The sequence below is a fragment of the Setaria italica genome, chromosome VI, assembly GCF_000263155.2.
Source record: "Setaria italica strain Yugu1 chromosome VI, Setaria_italica_v2.0, whole genome shotgun sequence".
Lineage (NCBI taxonomy): Eukaryota > Viridiplantae > Streptophyta > Magnoliopsida > Poales > Poaceae > Setaria > Setaria italica.
In genome coordinates, this window is record NC_028455.1 from 26,993,485 (window position 1) to 27,017,166 (window position 23,682).

The 23,682-nt window shown below is 45.4% G+C and overlaps 3 long non-coding RNA genes across 3 annotated transcripts; all 3 read left to right on the forward strand.

Annotated features, from left to right (window-relative positions):
- Window positions 1-5,966: 5,966 nt before the first annotated feature.
- On the forward strand, window positions 5,967-7,488 carry LOC101780446. Its single transcript, XR_215411.2, has 2 exons — window positions 5,967-6,232; window positions 7,150-7,488. It is a non-coding gene; the product is annotated as an uncharacterized LOC101780446 (long non-coding RNA).
- Window positions 7,489-9,061: 1,573 nt separating this feature from the next.
- LOC111257739 lies at window positions 9,062-10,360 on the forward strand. The gene is made up of 4 exons (XR_002678320.1): window positions 9,062-9,233; window positions 9,314-9,691; window positions 9,771-10,169; window positions 10,269-10,360. It is a non-coding gene; the product is annotated as an uncharacterized LOC111257739 (long non-coding RNA).
- Window positions 10,361-10,782: 422 nt separating this feature from the next.
- On the forward strand, window positions 10,783-11,910 carry LOC111257738. Its single transcript, XR_002678319.1, has 4 exons — window positions 10,783-10,983; window positions 11,069-11,327; window positions 11,407-11,774; window positions 11,857-11,910. It is a non-coding gene; the product is annotated as an uncharacterized LOC111257738 (long non-coding RNA).
- Window positions 11,911-23,682: the final 11,772 nt, after the last annotated feature.

Sequence of the window (23,682 nt, forward strand, 5' to 3'; positions counted from 1 at the left end):
TCTAGGTTCACCCTTGTTGGATGCTTATATCTCTAGTTATATCTACAACAAGTGACTATTGTGCTACTGTCCAGATTCAGTGTATGTGCTTAAGTTATTAGCTTTAACTTGACGTTGCCTTGTGTGTTTGTTAGTCAGCTCATATCACTATTAGAGTTAACTTGATCTACATGAGGATCTTATAAATGTGTTATATAATGTTGGTCAAGCACTTAACTAATAAATGGTCATGTATACATGTTGCTACAAAATAACCTTGCTGCATAGCTTACTAGAACCTTAGTGATGTTGGTGTGTGACTTGCTTGTGCCTGAGTAGTTTAAAAACAAATATAATATACTTTGATCACATTCAACTTTCTGGTTGTGTGATGCACTTATGTATACCATGTTGATAAGCACCATCACCCCTAGTTCTTGTATGATGCTATGCTTAATTAGCTCTTGATTGTTAATTGCTTGCAATAGCTTAACTTGAGATAACTAGTGTGCCATGCTTGTTAGGCTTTCTATCTCTATGGTAGACTTGAGTGATAGTTAGTTAAATAACTTGCTCTCTAAGTGCTTATGTCTTGTGATGTAACCTTGTGCTTGTCCTGAATGCTTTTATGTAATGCATCTCATGTTACTATTTTTCGTATTCATGCACTTGCATCTCATCTAGATACGCTAGATAAACCATGTGAAGGATGTGATGATGGAACCAAACCCGAAGACGGTGTATGGTGGACCTATCCCGAAGATGGAAGGACTAAACAAGTGCCGAGATGGGAGATGCTCGCCAAGCGAGTGTCGTCTAACAAACACTAACCTAGTGTTGGATTCCAGGCAAGCCCCGGAGCATAAACTCCTATCTTTAACTACTTGCAATATATTTGGTTGCTTTGATTGTGCATTTACATTTTTAGGAATTGATTGAAATCGTAGATGCATGAACGTAGTACCCTTTGATATGAGCGCTAGTATATTGATTCGAGTAGTTGCAATGCTTAATAGGACTCAGTAAAAGTCGAGTGATTTTTTGTCACTCGCGAGTTATAGGAGTTGATTGCTTTACTTATGTTGCAACTATAAGGATGATGGATGGGGCCGGGCTTATGTTCGGTACTTGGTGGATTGCTCCGTCTGTCTACATGAAATTGGACTAAGGTCGAGATGTGATAGTGTTTGTGATCAAGTGTTTGAAAGTACTAATCTCATACCTAGTATGGGATCGGGAAGCCTAGTACCTGATTGAATCGAAATGTGAGCGGATCGTTCCACTGTCTCTAGAACGGAGTTCCCTTGCAGCCGCATGTGGTGACAAGTGCGGTCATAGAACGGAAGAGGCAAGGTCTATGGAACCTTGTACCAAGGGAAGTGAGCCGGACACGGGTCTGGAAATCAATGGGGGCGGCTGACAAATGAAGCGACCCTTCGCGGTGCGCGGATGTCGTGGGATAAGGTTCGCCATGCATGGTTAAGAAATTCGAATCGATTCGTCTGCCTCTCATAGTTTGGAACTACTTGATCGCTATGCTACACTGAGTAAGAATGGAACTTGATGATGATCTTAATATTGATGCTTGTCATAAATTGCTTGGAAACTATGCTTGTTTAGTATAGTTGCTAACTTAGACAGGTAAATGAACTTAGAACTGGTGGCTAAAATATTGAAAGTAAGGACCTACACTAGTTGCTTTTGGCAAAAACAAACCCCTGAGCCAAAAAGCCTTGCATGTCTAGAAGTTGGTGGAGTAGTTACCACCTGTCGGTTAAGTCTTGTTGAGCATAGTTGCTCAGCCTTGCTTGTAGCACATATTTTTAGGTGATGTTGGTACCCCTAAGCTCGCTGCAAGTGGCACTTGGCCTACCCAACTTCCTCTTGGTTGGACGGTTGAGTGAGATCCCTCCTCGAACGGCGAGGACAGGGATCATTGATGTCATGATCAGCTTCTTCATGATATCATGCAACGACGTTTAGCTTCCGCTTATTTATTTGTCACTTGAAAACTCTACAAACTTTATTGAATTTCAAACTTGATGTTGTAATAAATTGTTGCACTTGTTTAATCTGGTTGGATTGTTGTAATCTCTGTAACCACTCGCCTTCGAGCGAGTCTTGCTTTCTCGATCCTGTGTTAAGTGGTTTATCGGATGAAATCCGATGGACTACCGAGTTGACTTGATTAAAGTACATGATCGCGTGTTAGGTGACTTAAGTGTGCTTTAGCCTAGTTAATTTAAGCGGTTCCACCACAGCAGGAGTACCTAGATCGGCAGCTCACCTAAGCTCACAACACAACACAACTCATCAATACAATCCACACACAGGACGTAGGGTATTACGCGATCTAGCGGCCCGAACCTGTCTAAATCGTGTTCCCTGCATCACCATCGACTTCTTGATTCTCGGCGACACCTACCGCACAAAACACCACCTCAGGTAGTCCCTAGGCGGGTTGCCGGTATAAAACACTGACACTACATAAATACTGCTACTGAGCGCGGTTTACCGCTCATATTAATTGTTGAAGTGTTCCAGAAGATTGGGTCTAGCAGTCAGTTTCAAGAGGAAGTCAGTGGTAGAGAAGTTAGAGCCGAGGAAGGTTTGGAGATTACTGATGGGCAAACTGAAGAAGATACTGAACATGGGGTAGAAGAAGCAGATGCAGAGGATGAAGAGGCACCCCATGAACCAAATGGCGAGGCTGATGAGGGGGAACACATTGGGTTAGTTGAGCAAGTAGAGAGGGAGGGAGAAAAGGACCTTCGTGCCATGGATGATGACTCGTCGGATGAGGATGATGCTAATCATGTCCCACAGAACTGGTCAAGTAATGACCATTCGAACCTAGCAGTATATGATGGGGAAAATGTCCCTTGGGAGTACAGGGAGAATGAGGTCTGTGTCGGTGCATTGTACCCTACTGAGAATGAGGTGAAGGCAGCTATAAAGCGATGGTCAACTTTATCTTTGCAACGATAATTTAGGGTGGTGAAGAGTAGCCTAACAATATATGATGTGTGTTGTGTCAAAAGTAATTGCCCTTTTAGGGTGCACGCATACAAGGGCAAGTGGAAGGATTATTAGGAGGTGAGCAGATTGGTGGAGCACAAATGCGTGCTGGATGAATTGGAAGCACAACATTGCAACCTTACTATTGATTTTGTTGCTCAATACATGTATCCTCAGATAGTCGAGAATCCTAGCTATGAGCCCAAATCAATTATTTGTGCCATTGAGGAGAAGTTCAAGTACAATATTAGCTACAATAAGACTTACTGAGCGAAGCAGAAGGCATTAGAGATGAGGTGGGGTACAAACGAAGCATCATATGATAACCTCCCTGCTCTGTTGCACACCATATCCCAGAGGAATCCAACAAGCTACTATGACCTGAAAACCTATCCCTATGCTCAGAATCCAGGCAAACACATTCTGCAATGCTCATTCTTTGCATTGGGGTCTTGCATTGAGGCTTTTCAATGTTGTCGCCCGGTCATTTGCATTGATGGCACATTTTTGACTGATAGGTATAAAGGCACAATCCTGATAGCTATTGGGTCCAATGGTAACAACCAAGTGTTGCCGCTAGTGATCGCCTTTGTGAAGCAAGAGTCTGGAGATAGTTGGTATTGGTTTCTGGAGAGGGTTAAGCAGATGATTATGAAAGATGTATAGAACGTTTGTAGCATTCATGATCGGCACAAAGGCATTCTACAAGCAATCGAAGACATGTAGAATGACAACGTGGAACGTCGCAGGACAACGCAGTGGTCGGACTTGAAGAGTAGGTGGTGCATGAGGCATATGCGGGCAAACTGTAACCCCCCGGGTTTTAAATTCAGGATTAGAAAACTCCATTAGTGCATAATGAGCATCATGTCATTGCATCCATTTAAACTCCGTCAAATTGACATTTATTGTTCAAATGCAACTTTGTGAAGCAACTTCAGTTTTTGCAATATAACTGTGGCGTCCTTTTATTTTAATTATACTAGATGCCAAATGATGAATTTAAAAAAATTTCCACAATTTTTGGGTGATGCTTGCTAGTGATAAAAATTCAGTGAATTTTCAATTTTAACTATTTTACTTTTCAAATTTTGGGCAATCCTTTTTAGGTTTGCAGTTGGTTCAAACTCCTTTGAGTTCTTTGTGATTTTATCTTTTCAATGGATTTTTTTGGGGAATTTTTGGTTAGCTGCACCTTGCTCTGGGCCTACTCGTCACGTTCTTCTCCCTCCTCCCATACTGCTTCTCTGCCACAAATGGCAAGGGCGAGCCCCACCCCGCCATGTTGCTGCCTGTCCACCGCCCAACCTCTCGGTCAACACTCGTGCGCGCGTCGTACGCTGTCGTCCCGTCGCCAACCACTCCGCCGAGTCATGCCGCTGATGCCACGCCACACCTCACCTGCGCTCGCACTGCTTGTTCCTAATCGCCACTGCTCAACTACGCCACGCCACTACTTGCTAGTGAACCGAAGACCATCGACGACACTCGCGGCCTTATCTTCTTCCCAAGCAACCAGTCTTGCCTTCCCTCTCCCTTTCACTCCACTTACGGCCAAGAAACAAAGCAGAACGAGCTGAGTGGGTTACTCCTATCCGTCGGCCAAATCCACCACCCCTACACCGCCATTTCCAAATCACCGCCGCCCACCACTCTTGCACCTCCCCAGCTCCATCCCCCACCACCTGTTGCCTACCGCCATGGCCCCAATTGCCAGAAATTGAAGCTTCCGTAGCCGCCATTGCTGCTACCCACCCGAGCTCCATCCCACCATCAAACTCCACCCTCCCGGCCTCCTCTGCTCCAACAAACCACAAAAACCGAACCTCGATGAGCTCTTGACCGTGAAGCGCTCGCTGCTTCACCTCCTTAGGCCAGTTGCCGCGCTCATTCGCGAGCTTGCCACCGGCCGTGCGCCACCGCCCATCAAAGTAGAGCTAGGGTTCGGGTTTTAAGGCAAAAACCAGTGGAGTGGGTGCACCTAGACGTAGGGAGGCTCACGGGTTAGTCACCTAGGTGGGACGCCACCACCTTGCGCCAGTGTGGGTGCGCCACCGCCACCGCCATGCGTGCGGGCGGGCAAGCCCAAGGTAGAAGAAGGGCGGGGGCACGATCGCGAAAGAAATAGAAGTACGGGGGGTTATGCGTAAAGTTCTAGGTATAATGTGAGGTGGGAGTTTGTCAAGGGGCCTAAGTGAAAGATTCAGGGGCTGGTTCATAAAAGGAAGGGCGGATCTGTTGGGAAAAGTTGTTTCGGAGGGTTTTCTTCCAAAAAGTGCTTTTCCTTTTTCGGGTTTAATTTTAGTTGAAATGGCTGAAACTTTGGAAATCCGTATAAAATCGTAGGAAAATGATAAAAATGGGGAAAAAATTTGTTAGCCTCCTGATACTCATATCTACCTAGTAAAAATGCTTGGTCTTGTGAAATATATGATTTTGTTGCTTATCAAAATGCATGTTGTTTAATCTTCTTATTGTGGAATAAATAGTTCTCATACTCATAAAATCTTGATAAATTCATAGTAGTATATAATAGTGTTGAAAACTATTCTGAAAAGTTTGTAGCACTAAACTGATGATAGAACTCTAGTTATAAATTATTCCGCATAACTGCAGCTTTGCAATGTGTGGAAGTACAATCATGCTGAAACTTTACAGTAATATTTTTGCATGATTATTAAGCTCATGTAAATGACTTATGTTCATATACCAACAGATGCCTCCCGAACATTTATTCATGTTGAAAGCTAGTTTATTTATTAAAGATAATTCCTACTAGGATTTGTAACCCACAAATGATTATTTATGCTCTTCATCAGTAGCATGATCATCCCTGAAAAATTTGCTAGCTGAATCTCTCTAGTTACTCGTATATGTCATTTATTGGCCTCTAGTATGTTAGTGCTATAGTTTTAGCCCTTAGCATATTTCTTGTGTAGAGAGAATATGTTTTTATGCTCTACTAGAACTCGTAATCTTGTATAATTGAGTTGCTGCATCTCTCTAAACTTGACTTCGTGTATGTGTCATCACCATTCAATCAACTCATACATATGCATTTTCATGTAGATAACCCGCTAGTCGACGGTCTATATGAATTGATCGCCGTGCCTGAGAGTGAGCAACGTGAAGCCTCTCCTATTGAAACATCTCAAGACCTGAACCAAAGTTCAGAAAAGCCCAAGGCTAATTGGGAAGGCAAGCCTTGGAGCATAACTCCTAATTTCAAAACTATGTAATTATCTTAAATACGTGTTTACTTTTATGCATTAAGTTTCTAGGAGTTGAATGAAACCTTAGTTGCATGATCCCTAGGACTCCTAGGTTCAAAATACTAGTATGTGTATCGATAGAAATGCCATGCTTAATTAAGAATGGTAGAAGTCGAGTGATTGCCTATCGCTTGCGAGACATAGGACCTTTCAATATTTATAGCAAGTTACTTGAGAATGAATCATTGATGAAAGAAAAGTTGGAGACAGGGCGGAGACAGAAAATAAAGGTTAAGTTAGTATTGTGGTTGCACTCCGCTTGTGTCAATTAAGGTCCGTTCGTTGTGGCCCTGCTGATCGAGTTTGAACAGTACTATACACATGCTGAAAGTAAGAGGTAGTTGAAACTGGTAAAACCTAGTACCCTAGGGTGCGATTGCAGATTGAGTTGGTCATGTTTCCTATTTGTGTGCTAATCAATAACTCACGTTAGGCCCGGGGAGGTACCGTTGGGGATTAGCACTCGACGGTCGCAGGAGTTCGCAACTGCCATCGTTCTCTAAGGGGACCATTTTCCATATGCGGCTCGACGGGGGACGCATATGTCATGTGTATAGGTCCACCTTGCAAGGTTATAAATCGAATCAATTTGCCGCCGCTCTCGGTTAAGAGAACCTTGATCACTGTGTCATATTGTAGTAAGAAGTGGAATGAAAGGAAATGTGAAATGATGTTGATGTTGTTATCTAATCAATTATTTTTCCACACTAAAAAGTTTTGAAAATGTTGCTCACTTAGAATGGTTAGCTCAACTTTAATTGGATGCTAAAACTTGAAAGTAAGGATCCACTCTTAGTTGCTTTCTAGCAAAACCACCCCCTCAGCCAAAAGTCTTGCTGAGTATTAGTATACTCAGCCTTGGTTTGTTGATTACTTTCAGGTATTAGTGAAGAAATGATAGAGTTGGTGGCCGGTCAACCTTGGGATGGCCATCCTTTACCTGAAGGGTGGTCGGTTGAGTGGTCTCCGGCCTCACTTTGAGGTGGTCTCGTGTTGGATGACATGTGGCGACCTACTCATGTCGTCACGTATCTTTATTCACGCTTTATCATTTAGACTTTCATTGTATTTTATTTAAAGAACTCTGGCTTGTAATCTTTATGAATTTTGAACTCGGTTTATAAATTAATTATGAACTATATGTTTGTAAACTGGAATGCTATGTTGTATCATCTGCGTTCACCTTCGTGTGAGACTTGTTGCATGTTGTTTTGATCAAGGTACTCAGTGGTTGAATCGGGCTTGACCCGACGGATAGTCGGATTACACCATTTTAAGTGTATGCAACCGGATTAACCATTAAGATGATGGTTAGCACACTTAAACTAGTTTAATTTGGGTGGTTCCACCACACAAACTTTCATAGCCAATTCAAAAACAAGACCCTTACGAAACTGTTTAAACAGCTATGTATCCATAATCAGGAGAGGAAATTCAATCTACTTTGGAAGAAACTTGATGACCTTACAAAGAAACAATCTGAAGAACTAGCTAAGAGGCCAGTAAACAGCGAGGCAGACCACCCTGTGTCTCTGGAGGACGTCGGACTGGATGGTCCAAATGTCAGGCGAAGATGGGGGAGATCCATTAAGACATTCTCACAGTGGATTGAGCATGAGCCAAAGGAGAATTGGGCACTACTGTATGACGAGGGAGGTGCTAAGTATGGTATAATGACTACAAACCTAGCTGAGGTGTATAGTTGGGTCCTGCGTGGTGTCAGACGACTGCCCCTTGTTGGTATCGTGAAATTCTTCTTATACCGCACCATAAAGTAATTTAGAGACCGGTACGCGGTGGCCAATAAGTCAATGGCTGATAATCATAAAATTTATGGATACAAGATGACAGAGTACGTGGACAAGGCAATCAAGAAGGCTCGTAAGCATCATGTTAAAGAAGTGGGTGCCATTGAACACCGCTACAAGGTTTTTTGCAAGGACAGGGGTCGATTGGGAGGGAGGTGCAAGAGACACTCACAGGAGTGCATTATTAGCAATGAAGGATGTGTTTGCTCATGCAATAAGCCAAGACTGCTTCATAGGCCTTGCACCCATGTATTTGCTACATGTTTTGAGGCAGGGAGACTTCAACCTCATAGGTTCGTACCACATTACTTCTGCAAGGAAACTATATGGGCAAATTGGAGGAACGAGGTTTATGGATTTCGTATACTAGGAAACTTCATAGATAATCCTGGGAATGTCGCTCGTTACATTTCTGACCCTGACCCCGAAATGTTCCAAGGGGTTGGGCGACACAAGAACAAACGCATCAGGAATAACATGGATCAATCTGAAGCTGGTCCAAAAGTGCGCCTGTGATCGAAGTGCCATGAAACAGGTCACACGTACAAGAAGTGTCCTGCAATGACATATGGAGGCAAGAGTAACCAAGCTGGACCATCAAATGCTGCTCCAAATGCTCCAGCATGTGGTCGGGGTCATCGTGGACGTAGGAACAACGACGATCTTGTGTGAATAATGTGTATGCCTTCAAAACATCATGGGAGTTATTTATGTATGTAGTCCTAGTAATGTGTTGTGTGTTTATGAACTGCTAAGTTTAGTCAATTCAGTCATGTGTAATGTAATTCTCGTGTTTGGACTATGTTGAGTCTACTGTAATCCTTAGATTGTGGACTAAATGTTGTGTGGTAATATTAAGACATATTAATTATTTTATGTCCTGCAATTCTTAAGTTATGTGACAAAATATTTCTATCATTATATTATTTTATCTCCATGTTTGCCGTATATTTTACTTAGTTCATTTAATTATATTAGACATTGTAGATATGGTGGAGGAGCCTGGAGAGGCGTACGAGACCGCCGAGTTGCTCAACCCTGACTTGGATGCCGCTCACCAGTCGTTCATGTCTACCGTACGGGGTATCAACCTCGGCACACTTCGCGCACATGTGCCATTGTAGACGATGTTGATCAACGCTCGTTAGATTCCGAGGTACATGTTGCTTTCAGTACTCAATTTCATTCCTAACCTTGTGTTTTTTGCAAAATAATAAATCTTATTCGTGGTACAAGTTACGCGCAGCGGGGCTCCTCCCAATTGCGAGGTTGGTTGAGGGAGATATGATAGACCCAGGATTGAAGCAAGTGGATAAGGCAACACGTTTCCACTTTGACATATCACTCCTAGAAGCTCTTATTGACCATTGGCGGCCCGAGACTCACACGTTCCACCTCACAGTCGGTAAGATGGTCCCTACACTTCCAGACGTGTTGAACCTGCTGGGCTTGCCTTGTGCCGGCATGGCCGATGGTGCGCAGGATGTACCAGTTACTTTGCGTGAGGACCTTTTGGACCGGTTTGCCCACGTTCCATGGACCGACCGGGCCTTACCGTACCGCACCTTCAGCTCAATACACGGACCCACGAAGAAGTGGCTCATGCAGTTCAGTGTGAGTACTCATTTACCTATCTTTTCATTTCCTAGTCGCTAAGGTTTTTGAATGTACAAACTAACCAACGATTGTGCAGGAAGACTACATGAGAACCAACACCGACGACGCCACAATTGCGAGGCACTTGGAGGCATACTTACTGTGGTTGTTTGGGTGGATCATGTTCTGCACCTCACAGGGGAACTCGGCTCCTTTTGCGAGGGCTATAGTGAAGGCCCTGCTTGATGAGGTACCACAGTACAACTGGGGTTCTGCTATGTTGGCAGCTACCTATAGGGGGCTTTGCACGGGCTGCACTAAGGTAAACTCGACCGAGCCCATCTTTGTTGGTTGCCTGTTGCTTCTTCAGCTTTGGTCATACGAGCACTTCCCGGTGGGTTGGCCATAGATTGACGTGGCACCCTACCAGCAGTTGCCTCTCGACCACGACGATGATGATAGACCCACGATGGGGTCCATGTGGTGCTTGAGAAAGGTACGATACTATACCTACAATTACTTTGTGTACTAATTCATACCTTGCATGCATTGACATTAAAACTACTAGTTCTGATTGTGGAATATTCTTTTGTAGCCATCATGGGTTGGAGTTCAGATGAAGAAGTCGTACCCAGACTTTGTCGGGCAGTTTGACGCTCTTGTCGACACCGACGTCATGTGGACATGTTAGGGCAGTCCCAATGGGAGAAACCAACCTAGTTTCCATAGTCTAGGATATTGTATCAAAAAATCATCCTTCACAATGCAACTTTTTTATCTAGAGTCTAAATAAAAATCCAACCAATCATTCTCCCTTCTAGTACCAGATCCTCTGTGCATCATGTAAAGGAGCTCGAGTGATGGGTAGCAGCAGTGTAAGCGCAAAGAATCCTGCAGTAATTAAGAAGAAACTACTTGGGTCTCCCCAATGCTGAATCACTGGTTTCTTGGCTCATTGGTGCGCGTGAGGACTTGGTTTCCTCTCTAAGAAATGGTTTCTCTCTCTCTCCATAATAAATCTACTGCCACATCAGCAAATTGCTTAGTTGGCATGATAATTAAGAGGGATAGAAACTATCATCAATGTCCCATTGGGACTGCCCTTATAGCCTAGGGGACATGCATGCTCGTGCCCCGCAAGGGCTGTCTTCCTTGTGCCTACGAGACCAGGAGTACTAGATGACGAAGAAGCCCCTGGTGTACGACATCCACGTTGAGGAGTACTCGATGCACCGTGTGATGAAGCAGTTCCACCAGTACCAGGACTCACCAGTTCCGGTGACTCACAGCTTTGAGGTCCACGTACATAGGTAAGCCGCACAGAAATATTCTTAATCATTTTTTGTCTAATAAAGATTTTGCCTTAATGTAACTCGTTGCATGATGAATATGTAGGTGGACATGTCAGGGTCAGGCTCCAGTGAGGCAGTGGGGTCCAAAGCTACTTTCGTACGTGGAGTAGTGAGCGTACACTTTTGAGGACATAGTGCATGAGGCGCGTGTACACTCTGATGAGGCTTTCACAGTGTACCTCCAGTGGTACTTACCGAGGACACGAACACGTTTCATGCACGTTCCCAGGCAGCCGTCGACGGAGACCACACCACTCACATAGACGTACCCGCGTTCCAGGGACCAGAACTTCGACATCGTGGTATGTTTTTTGAAGTTGCTGCTTCTCATAGTACATTGGGTTATTTTGGGCCTAACTTGAACTATTTAATTGTCATCAGTTCGACGTTGGCGACCGGCATGCAGAACTACATGCACATCACACCGCACGAGCACGAGTTGATGTACAAGAGGATCCAGGTGTTGTGTGCTAGGTTTCGACGGGCCGTCAGTTGCCGAGGTGGTGAACTTGATATTCTACTTTCACCATGGGCTGCCTACCCCAGTTCATCTTCAGCACCACCTACACAGCGCCTTGGTTCATCGTCTGCTGCACCCACACGACTAGCGTATCACCAGTCGTCTGCTGCAGCACAGGCACAAGCAGACTACCCTGGGTCATTTACTCCTCCAGTTGCACTGTCTTGGGCCGTAGCTCCACTAGGTCCTTCCACTTACGCATTGCGTCCACAGTCTTTCTACCCCACAAGTATGTGTTTCTTACTTTCTTTTTTTCCATTCACCAATTCCACTAGTAATTGGTCGTACTAACCAATAATTTCATGACACAGTGCCGCAACACTTCAGCGGACGACCACTTGGTGCCAAATCATCTTCACGTGGACTCCGTGTGGACGACATAGGTAAGTCATCAATAGTTCAATACATGCATTCTATTTCATTACTAATACGGATCCAAATTGGCAATAACATTTCTTTGTTCCATCACTACGTACACAGGGCGCGGAGGCACCGATGATGAATCCATAGAGGAGGATGTCCAGAGGACGAATGCAAGCTGGGTGGACTCCATTTTCAGCTACAACCCTAAGGAGATAGGTCATTCGCAGTTGGGTGGAGCGCTAGTGCCTCTGACACAGGGCTCCACCCAGGAGTGTGCGACACCAGTTGCAGACGTAGCAGGACGTCTGGCTCATGAGGTTGCCCCTCCAGAGCCTCTTACGTACGACCAGCTCCAAACCAGAGAAGCGCAGCGGGCAGCGAGACGTGGTGCTAGTGCTGTGCATCACAAGCGACGACGCATTTAGTCCATAAGGCCCTCTTTATCTTTATGCAGATCATCTTTTGTAGGCCGGTGCAGATTATGATGTGTAGACTGTTGCAGGCTATGATGTGTAGGCCAGTGCAGGCTATGAGGTGTAGGCCGGTGCAGGCTATGAGGTGTAGGTTGGTGCAGACTATGATGTCCATGCTCGTTCTTTTGCTCTACTATGATGGACATGGTCCATAGACCAGGTCACTAGCGTTCTATATAAGAAACATCCAGGCATAGTTCGAACGCACTACTAGCACTGTCGAACCAAAATCCAACTGTTGTAGTGAGTTTGTTTGTCATTGTAAGAAATGTCATCGTGGGGGGATGATCAACATGGGATTCCACCATGGATGAGCACCCCAAATGCCATTGTGGCTTCCATGCGTGGTTGCAAGTGTGGGTGTGGCGGATCCACCTCGGATTAACCAAATCAAGGCACGGTTAAGTCGCCTGACATGCGACATTCGGCCTAAATCGGGCTAACTCGAGATGCCGTTGGATTTCCTCCGATTTAACCACTTTGACAGGACTGAGTTTAGGAAACTCACACGAAGGTGAGCGGTTCCAGAGAATACAACAAGTCCATTGAGTTAACAAATTGGCTATTTTAGTTCAACAATGAAACAAAATCAGAGTTTTACAAGGTTCAAGGAAAACAACAGAAGGTAAAAGAGCGGAAGCTAAACGCAGGGGTCGGATGTCCTTGGTGAGGCCAGCCAAGACGTTAGTGATCCCTCTCCTCGCCGTCCAAGGAGGGATCCCACTCGACCATCCAACCCGAAGGGAGTTGGGGCGGCCAAGTGCCAACAGGAACGGACTCGGGAGCTGCAACTTCACCTGAAAAAGAAAAGCCACAACAAGGCTGAGCTACTAAGCTCAACAAGACTTAACCGACAGGAGGAAGCTACTCCACCACTTCTAGACATGCAGGGCTCTTTGGCTGAGGGGTTGGTTTGCCAAAGGCACTACGTAGATCCTTATATTCAAAGTTTTAGCTCAGGTTCTAAGTTCATTATCCGGTCTAAGTTAGCAACTTACTCTAAGCAAACATAGAACCAACCAAAGGGTGTAGCTATCATCATCAAGACCATGTCATCATCAGATTCCTTTATTACTCAGTGTAGCATAGCGATCAAGCAGTCTCAAACTGTGAGAGGCAGACGAATCGATTCGAGTTCTTTAACCATTCATGGTGAACCTAACCTCACGACATCCGCGCACCACCGAGGGTCGCTTCCTGTGTCGGCCTTTCCCGTCAATCCCCTAACCCGTGTCGGGCCCATTTCCTTTGGTGCAAGGTTCCAAAGACCCGGCCTCTGCCGTTCTGTGACCACGCTTGCCACCACGTGCGGCCGCAGGGGAAACTCCGTTCCAAGGACAATGGGGCGACCGCTCACGTCTAGGTTCAATCCGGTACTAGGCTTCCTCATCCCATAATAAGTATGAGGTTAGTACTTTCAAACACTTGATCACGAACACCACCACTGTCGAACCTTAGCAAGTTCCATAGACAAACGGGGCGATCAACCGACCACCAAAAAGTTAACCAGAACCCTGCCCCGTCCATCGTCTTTATAGTTGTAACAGAAGAAAAACAACCAACTCCTATAACTCACGAGTGACAAGAGATCACTCGACTTTTACCGAGCCTTATTTTAAGCATTGCCACTACTCGAACTCAGCAGACTAGTGTTCAGATTAAGGAATCTAAGTCATGCATCTATGGTTGCACACAACTCCTATACGTAAATGCACAAACAAAATTAAGAAGGCATGCACAAGTTTGGGAAAAACTGGGTTCATGCTCCGGGGCTTGCCTTCAAGCGAGGAGGAGGGGAACGGGTCTTCCGCTGGGGCGGCTTCGGCTTCTGGAAGAGGGAGCTCGGTTGCAGCTTCGTCTTCCGGCGCCGGGTGCAGCTCGTAGAAACTGTCCGCGAGATGCAGCTCTACACGAATGCAATGCAGGGGGTTAGCATTTAGACGATTATTTCAACAGCAACACTTGCGAGTTTTAGCCCAGAAACTTTGTAGCAAGGCTACGGAAAAAGGTGGGGAAGTGTACTTGAGTTGGTGGAGAGCCAGGTAAAAGGGTCGAATGGGAAGAAACTTATGATCTGACCCTTAGACTAGAGGAATAGATGTGCCAGGGGTCCTCAGACTTAACATCGAGAAGTCCCCAATTTTTACACATATACCCTCAAGTCAAGGAAAAAGATATAGCCAAGCCCTCGGGCGAGGCGGAGAAAGGGTCGGCGAAACAGACAGGGTCGGGCGAGACGGAAAAGGGGTCGGTCTAACGAATAGGGTCGGGCGAGGCGGGAAGAGGGTCGGCAGCTTACCTTCGGTTCCCAGGTGAAGCTTGGGGTCGGAAGGGAGCAGACTTGAGTGGAAGGATGGAAGCACTAGAACTTGGGCAGGCGACGATGTCCGGCGGTGCTCCGGCGGCGGCGGTGCTTATTGTGGACAACAAGCAAGCTCTAGCACAGCGCGGAGGAGTAAGCGGCGGGGTTGTTTGGGAAGGCGGGTGTTGAGCGGAGAGGAGAGTTCCTCAGGGACTTAGGCGGTAGCGCTTTGAGCACGAAGCAGGGGAACAAGGCAGGAGGGCAGCAATGGAGAAGGGGACTCCGGCGGGATTCTGGCATTCCCTTTTATAGCTGCGTGGGAAGAGGGAGAGCTGGAGCAGCACGAAGACCGGGAAGAAGCAATGGAGTGCGCTGCCATGGCGGCGATTGAGCGACGAGGGCGGTGGAACAGGACTTCGGAGTCGATGCCTTCGGCCATTGGGCACCAGAGACAGGGTGGCGCAGGAGCGGTTTTGCCGGTGGTTGAGATTTGGCGGAGGCGGGCGTCGTCGTGCGGCGGATCTGATGGACGTGACCGAGGGAACGGCTCTAGAAGCGAGGGCGCACAGGTGAGAAGACAGACGGGCTGCGGTCGCGCGGGCGAGCGTGAAGCAACAGACTGTCGGGCGCAGCTCTGACAAGGTGGGGAAAGGGACTGTCGCGGCCGGGGTCGGGGTTGGCGGAGGAGGAATCGTCGCGTAGCGCGGACCGGGGCGGCGCGACTGTGGAGGGGTGGCGGAAAAGCCGGGAGGCATCGGGCTCTGCAGCCGGGGTCCGGCGAGGTGATGATGGGCGCGAGCTGCGAGACGCTGTAGAAAGGGTTGTAGGGGGTTTCCGCTACGATTGGGGAAGGGGGCGCGGATACCCATCTGGTCGCGGCCGGCGACGGGGCGGAGCGGCGGGTGTCAGAGGAAACGAGCCACGCGGCGGAGAAGCTCTGAAGCGGGCATGCTACTCGAGTGCGTCTGTCTCGGGAGATCTGGGGGAAAGATTTTTGTGGGTCCACCGGTCAGTCTCGGTCGGTCCACTGCTCAGATTGAAAAGAGACATCGTGGGATGACTTAGAAGGATCCGGCGGGGTGAGTTGGGGTTGGCAGGGTCGGAACTGAGGAAAACGGCGGAGAGGGGTCGGATCTCAGGGGTCGGGACCGGGACTGGGGTTGAGCACTTAAACTCGGGAAAGCTGAGACAGGGGATTAGGGACTCAGATTAAGATTTAACTCGAGAGATTTGGGGTCGGTCGTCACAGTGGGATGATCGATTACCTCGGGGTAAGAAGGAGTGTAGGTACTTCAAGTGTCCCGATATTGATGATGATTTCGAGGTCTGGCCATTCGGTACATTTTAAATTTGTTTTCAATGTACGGGTACATAGAATTAATCACGAATCTACATTCAGGCTTGCACATTTATGGAATGGATCAACACTAGGCCTTTAGTGGAGGGGGCATGATCCTTCACTAGCTAGAGACCAAAGGGCAATACTATGATAGGCATACAGAGACTCGAGAGGCGGCACGTCTTGCTCGGCTTGAGCAAGAGCAGTGCATCTGCCAACAACAGACCTGTTTGAAGGGCAAAGAGGATGAGCTACAGAGGCGGCGCGAGCAGTTAGGTGCTCAAGAGGCAGCACTGAAATGGCAGGAGGAAGAACTCAAAGCTCGTCAGGCACAACTCCTCCAGGAAGAAGAGCGACACAAGAACATGAAGAAGCAGGATGGAGAATGTTCCTCCAAAAAAGTGAGGATGGGGAAACTTCCCCGGTTCACCAAGTAGATCATTAGTTGTGATCCACCAATTTACATTACCTAATGCATATTATCCTAGGCAAGGTGCCCTTTAGGTTTGTCATGTTGGGCGCCTCACATGCCATTGTACTGTTGTTTCTACTGTGATAACATTTTGTATCGATGCTTTAAGTACTCAAATTCCATCCTATTGCCAGTACACTGCTCTGGTGCTAGTACAATACTCAGATTGTGGCAATCCACTGTTGACGTGAACCGTTACTGAAAACCCTACACTACAGAATGCAGAGACCCTAAATGTGAGCCTTTTGAGGCAGATGGGACTCCACACTTATCCCTACGTCCATAGACCTGCATAGCCTATATCTAAGCCTTTTCAGGATGATTGAATATGATGGGGGTACTAAACACAAGATGGCAACATGCATCTTCATCTCAACTCTCCTTAGATGGACCTCCCTCTCCTGTATCCTTCGACAAAACTGAGTAGAAGGAAGAATAATGGCATCCACAAGAGGAAGAGGTCATGGGAGGAGGGGAGGAGGAGGTGATGCTCTTATTCCCACCATCACTTGGCTCGGTTCTTTTGGCCCAACGGAGTATGAGAAATCCTGCGATGACTTCCCTCTGCATGATATGGCTAACTACACCCCTCCAAACTCCCTTAGGCCTTATGATGACCGGCATGATGCGTGGCCAATGTGTCATCATGGCGTGGTTTGTGTGGTGCAGTTGTTTGATGGCTATGTTGATGGTAGCCAACGTTTCTTTCGATGCTCGTATGGCTTTGGTGAGTCATATTATTACTTCATTACTTTTGCTGGACTTTTTTCGTGCTAGAAACTAACATCATGTTCGGTCTTATCTCGATGAAGGAAACTGTCGCTATGCAAAGTGGGTGGATCCTCCACTTCCTGAGCCAACCCAAGAGTACATCCACTACCTCAAGTGCAAGATCTTTGACCTCGAGCGTAGGGTGGAGGATCTTCAATCCAAAGTTGATGCAAATCCTTGGACGGTTAACATCGCAGTGGTGCAAGTGCCTCTACCACCACAATAAGGATTGCCCACCATCACCGCCTTCATCTAAGGGTGCTGGATACTATGAGGCTGGACCCTCCGAGCTCTCGCAAAGCCAGTTCTAGTAGAAAGTAGAGATGGTTCTATCCCCGGCTATTTCAATTACCGAAGGCATGTTAGGTTTAGCAACGGCACATGTTTAGGATAGCATCTGTATCGTACATGCCACTGCAATCTATAATTAATTATTTAGTCTAGAGTCATTGTTGTTCATATGTTGTGCACAAATTTCATTTTCATGTGTTGTAATTTCGCTAGAAACAACTATGTATTTCATGACCAGGAGTTAATTCAATTTGCAATATTTCATCGAAGCGCTCTCTCTCTCTCCAATTTAATTGGAAGTTTCATATTGCAACCAATAATGACATATTCGAACATTTAGCCCTTCCAATCTAACTTACATTTTCATATCTAAGAAAAAAATCATGAAATCAAAATAATAAAATAAAATTACTGGAACTTATAGCCATTCCAATTGGCTATAGGCGTGTCCACCTCCTGCTGCTGGCGGAAAGCAGGCAGGTAAGGATCCCTACCCTGCCACATCACCGCCACGTGCCTAACCACCGATTCAAACGGGCGGTATCTATTTTTATTCCTTTTGGATTGACCTATCGCTGTTTGAAAGGACTATAGTCATTTCATCCTGCTGTATAGGCCTAGTACTACTAATTTTTGCATGGGTATTTATTTTTGCAAAATTGTAAAATAAAAACTATAAAAATAAAAAAAATTCCTTCAGGAAGGCACCACTTTGTTGGAGAGGCCTCCTGCTGATCAAGTGATCAGTACTACATGTCATACAAGTGACTCATACATAACTCACATAAGGACAGGTACTGTTTTATCACCATGATTCGGCAAAAAATAACTTACCATACGATCAATGTGTCACAATCAATTTTGCGTCTTGAAACATCCATATCCTTCTAATTTTGTCGACACATGTTGGTGAACTTTAATGTCACCATTAGGTATCGCTATGCACATTATTAAGATACTTAAAAATAATGCTCGTGAGCAAAAATAAACACTGAGTTTTTACAACAAAGCTAAACTTTATATTTTAACTTGTTAGCTTTAATGAGCCGAGCCTTAATGAAAAAAATGCTAAACTTTTTACGAATTGAGTTAAACTTTACTTTTAGCTTGTTAGCCTTAGCAAGCCTTAATTAGAGCTGTTCATTTTAGGTTCAACCCAGCCCGGTCCGCAGGTCTAGCCGAGCCTGATGGGTTTTGGCTCGCCCATGAGAGCTACAAGGGCTGCGCGTAGGGGTGGTAAAAGGTTCTCTAATTTAGCCTAGTAAATTTAAGAATCGGGCTCAATAAAGATCGGGCTATAATATTATATGATTTTAAACTAAAATAGATAGAGCTGAGTTGGATCGTGAAAGACGCATGAGAGTCATGATCTGTTACCACCCTAGCTGCGCGTGACCAGAGAAAACCAGGCAAAAAAAATTCGCGTCAGGCTGAGCCTGCTAAAAAAGTAAATTTTATTTATTTTTCTATTAAAAAGGGTGGGAAGCCTAAGTCCAGTCAAAAACTCGGTCTGACAATGATGCTCGAGGGGTGGTCGTGGGTATCAATTTTCTAGACTCAAATGAGCTGGGTTTTTTTTATCCGGCCCGTAAAATGCTCATGTCAGGTCTTAAATGGGCTAAAGTTGGAGGTATTGGAACATGAAAATGTATTGTTCAATAGGAGTTTGATTGGCCAAGTTTAAGCAGCTTGATCGGCTAGAATCATAAAACGGTCTACGGAATCGGAGTATGTTTTTTTAATGCTCCTATATGTACACCTCTTCCGTTCCCATGGCAAGTAGTACTGGATAGGCGACAGTGTATGTGACACATTTCCTTGGCACGAGGCGGATTTCCACCGATTTAGAAGTACATGCACTGTGCGTATATTTAGTGCAAAACCCCGTACCCATGTTGCGTGAGCATTTGTGCGCTTCTAGTTAATTTCTAGCATCTGTAAACATGTGCATGTGTTGCGAACAAAACGCGAGGCTGAGACGATAGGTTATTGGTTAAAAAAAATATCTCTTACGTTCGTCAAACGGGAATGGTGCTTCCTATCCAATCTCCTTGTTCTTGTTTATTTACATCTTTTACATGATCTGCGTGCCAAATTCCCGCATTTGATGTACCAGAATGTACCGAGATTTGGGCTAGTTCCTAAATTGGGAGTAGCAAAGTTTGCATTTTATCATAAATGCGCAACTGTAGCATTTCGTTTGTATTTGTGAATTATTGTCCAAACATTAACTAATTAGGTTCAAAAGATTCGTCTGGCAAAGTACAACAAAACTGTGCAATTAGTTTTTGATTTCATCTACATTTAGTACTCCATACCTGTACCGTAAGTTTGAAGTGATGAGGAATTTTTCTTTTTATAGTGTCAAAGTTGAAAAAAAGAAGGAACTAAACAAGACCTTGGATTCACGTGGCCGTATCATCGGGCGCTGTTCGCCTTTGATAAAACAAATGAAAGACAGAGGAAATGTACCTGAACGACGACAGCTAGGTGCTCCATACAAATCAGACAGAATCACGAGAGTTCGTACTTCTTTAGTACATGAATAGTTCCACCGACCACGTGTCGTGCGCAAAAAAAAATGCCCACTTGTTGCTTTCAGAGAAAGCTAGTGGAGCCGCGTCGGTATGTGTGCAACCAAGATCGCCGCAAACAATACAGTATGCATAAACAAAATAAGAAAATATTAAAATCATTTCAATCTCCTGATCAAGTTACTTCAAAATTACTTTGGTACTCTGGTAAGTTTCCTTGGTATTATACCTGCCCATGGGTATCTCGAGGTAATAGATTAGTTGGTGGGGGATCGTCGGACCTGGAACTCGAAGGTAAAGTAAGAACACGAGACACAGATTTATACAGGTTTTGGGCTGCCAGAGTAGCGTAGTATCCTACATCCTGTTTGGAGTGTTGTATATTGCGCCCTGCGCTTAGGTGTTGTTTGGTAGTGAGGATTTGCTCGTCTGTTGTGGTTCTCTATGAGGTCTTTGCCTACTGATCTAGTGATCCCTGCCCTTCTTTATATACTCCAGGGGACGGGATCATTGGTAGGTTATAAGGAGTTCTAGTAGAATTATATGTTATGAGTCCTAGTAGGATTACAGAGAAATCCTAATAGGACTCTGTCTTCTTTCTTCCTTACGGGTATCGAGGATCTATCCCCGACAAGCCCCAAAGCGCTTCATAGTCGAATGTAGCAGTCTTCGAGTACTTTTTAGATCCTCACCAAATAGTTTTTGTGCTCCTTGAGTACTCTATTTGGCTGAATCTTTAAAATTCTTCAAAGTTGTCATGAGGCTGTGGTGTGCTCAAGCCCCTGATCATCTTGATTTTGTAATCTTCATCTTTGGAATGTGATATGGAGGGCGGCGGAAGTCGCACTCCATATGGAGTAGCCCCCAAGCCTTAGGTTGAATCGAAGAATTAGGCTAAGGGTCAATAAAATCTTGAATTTTCTTTCTTCGTCTTGAAAAGATCAACTGTTGGGTGTAGCTTATCAGCCTGAGCCTCGGAATGATTAAATCATCAATCCGAGAGTCTTTAGTCTTCATGCAAGTCGTCTTTCGAGTAGTCATTTGGCATTCAGCTCCTGAGCTTATGCGCCAAGTGAGCCGTAGAAGCCAAATTGAGTAGTTATTTCGCGCTTAGCCCCCGAGCTTGGAAGCTAGCTGAGTCATTGAAGATGTCCGAGTAATAATTAGCACTTAGCCCCGAGCCTAGGAGCTAGCGGAGCCATTGGAGGTACGCTGAGCGTCCTGGACAGTCGTCGCCAAAGCTTGACCTGAAAAAAAAATATATACATTATGTAGCATATTGTAGAATATTGAAACTACTGAAATTTATTCAGTGATGAATATAATGTAAATGTTATGTGTCATGCTCTTGTTTCGGCTATATTTTTCCCAAGTAGTTAGCCTATAACGTTTAGACTCTCACCCCTGTTTAGCCATTGCTACTGCTTGTGAGATCTTTGTCTCGTGTACGTGTACTGGCACTGCTGCTACGGAGATCTTTATCTCGTGTCCTAGCGTTTAGGCATGACAGAAGGTCCAAGGCTTTCATGAATTGAGGCGTGTTCTGCTCGAGGATATTGGCGACCGCTAAGAGAAGACATTTAAAATAATTAGTCGGCATTGCGACAAAAAGACTGCGCGATTGCGTTTGAAGTAATCGTTGAGACTTTTCTGTCTTTTGGCTAGAAGAGTGCGTGTTGCAACACATATGATTTGTGCCTCCTTAGGGTGTAGCCGTTGCGAGCCTCCAGCACTCAGTGGACCAAACTTCGCGGTAGAGCCTCCTAATTCGGTGTACCAAGCCTGTGGCGAAGCTTTCAGAACTCAGTGCATCAAACCCATGATAATAGCCTCCGTAATTCGGTGTACAAGCCCATGGCTGTCGTTTAACATGTCCCAGGAATAATTGGCAAAGTGTAGCCCTAGAGGGTAATTCCTATTGAGAGGTGTACACAAATAAGTAATCGGCGCGTTGCTCTGCATGCGGAAAACAAGCCGAAAAAAATTATATAAAATAATTAAAAAAGTGACTTAGCTTGATTCGTGGACGATTGTCAACGAAGCCGTCACGGTCGTTGTGAAGCCGCGACGGTTGTTGGAGAAGCCGACTAGTCGGAGTCGATTCCAACTATTTGTTGATCACGTGGAACCCGCCCTCGACTAGTTTTCTAGTTGAGACGAGTAGTCGAAGTAGACCATCCTCGACTACTTTTCTAGTCGAGATGAGTAGTCGAAATAGTCGTCGGTGACTTGATGTGGTCGGATGTCGGGGTAGCAGTGCTCGCGTACATCTTCTATGTACGTTAGGCTATGCTTTTGAGGTCTTGTGGTAGCCTTCCATGTGGGTGTAGCACAGATTCCTCAAAATTACTTTCCATGGAGAGTAGTCGGAGCTGATTATTTGCCTCAATCCGCGCGTGACTAATAGAGTTTTATCATCTTCTTAATTATGGTGTGGGTCCGTCGGTCTGCCTGATCTCCCAACTCGAATCGGATTTGCCTCTGCCTTGATCGACAAGCAGTATGCAGCAGCATGCGGCGGAAACCAACTTGGTCTTCGAATGGAACGTGGAGCGCATCGATTCTGTCTCGGTGTAGATTTGTCTGCTCAGAACTCCGACTCGGCGACTTGCTTCTTGTAGAGTAGATTGATCTTGATGATGAGGTCCTTCAAGCTCGCCTGATGATCTCGACGATGACCCCTACCTGACGCGCTAGATGTCGATGTTATACCTGGCAACCTACAGGGTATCCCGAGGTAGTAGATTGTTTGGTGGGGGATCGCCGGACCTGGAACTCGAAGGTAAAAGTAAGGACATATGATACATATTTATACAAATTCAGGCCGCCAAAGTAGCGTAATACCCTACATTCTGTTTGGGGTGTTGTATATTGCGCCCTGCGCTTGGGTGTTGTTTGGTGTTGAGGATTTGCTCCTCTATTGTGGTTCTCTATGAGATCTTTGCCTACCGATCTAGGGACCCCTGCCCTCCTTTATATGCTCTAGGGGGTGGGTTACTAGTCGGTTACAAGGAGGAGTTCTAGTAGGATTATATGGTATGAGTCTTAGTAGGATTACAGAGAAATCTTAGTAGGAGTCCGTCTTCTTCCTTCCTTGCGGGTAGTGGGGATTTATCCCCGACTCCTGCCTACCAGAGTTCGAGTCCTCGACTCGGCACTGGTACTCGCATTTTCCTGGATTTATTCCAAGACTTAACTGCCGCTATTCTTTTAATGGTAGGTGAGGCGCTAGTGGTGACTTCATCAATCTTAAGAATTTGCCAACTCAGTCTTTCGAACGTGCTCATAGTGGTAGGGTTGCGTGTGTGTTCGTAGGGGCGAGTATACGTGCGTGTATGTGAGCGTCTGCGTCTGTATATTATGTAATTCGAAAAAAATCTGCTAAGTTGAGTCATCCTAATTGTGCAACATCGACAATTTACAATACAAGTTTGTTGCTTTGATTATTTTTAATCATTTATGCATATAAACTAACTTTAGAGCAAGTGTTTTATTTAATTGTATCATCTACATGGCATACCCCATACGAGACAATCATGCTATCAGAACATGATAATTTTCTTTGCCAATATAGTAGATCAGCTTCTACGAT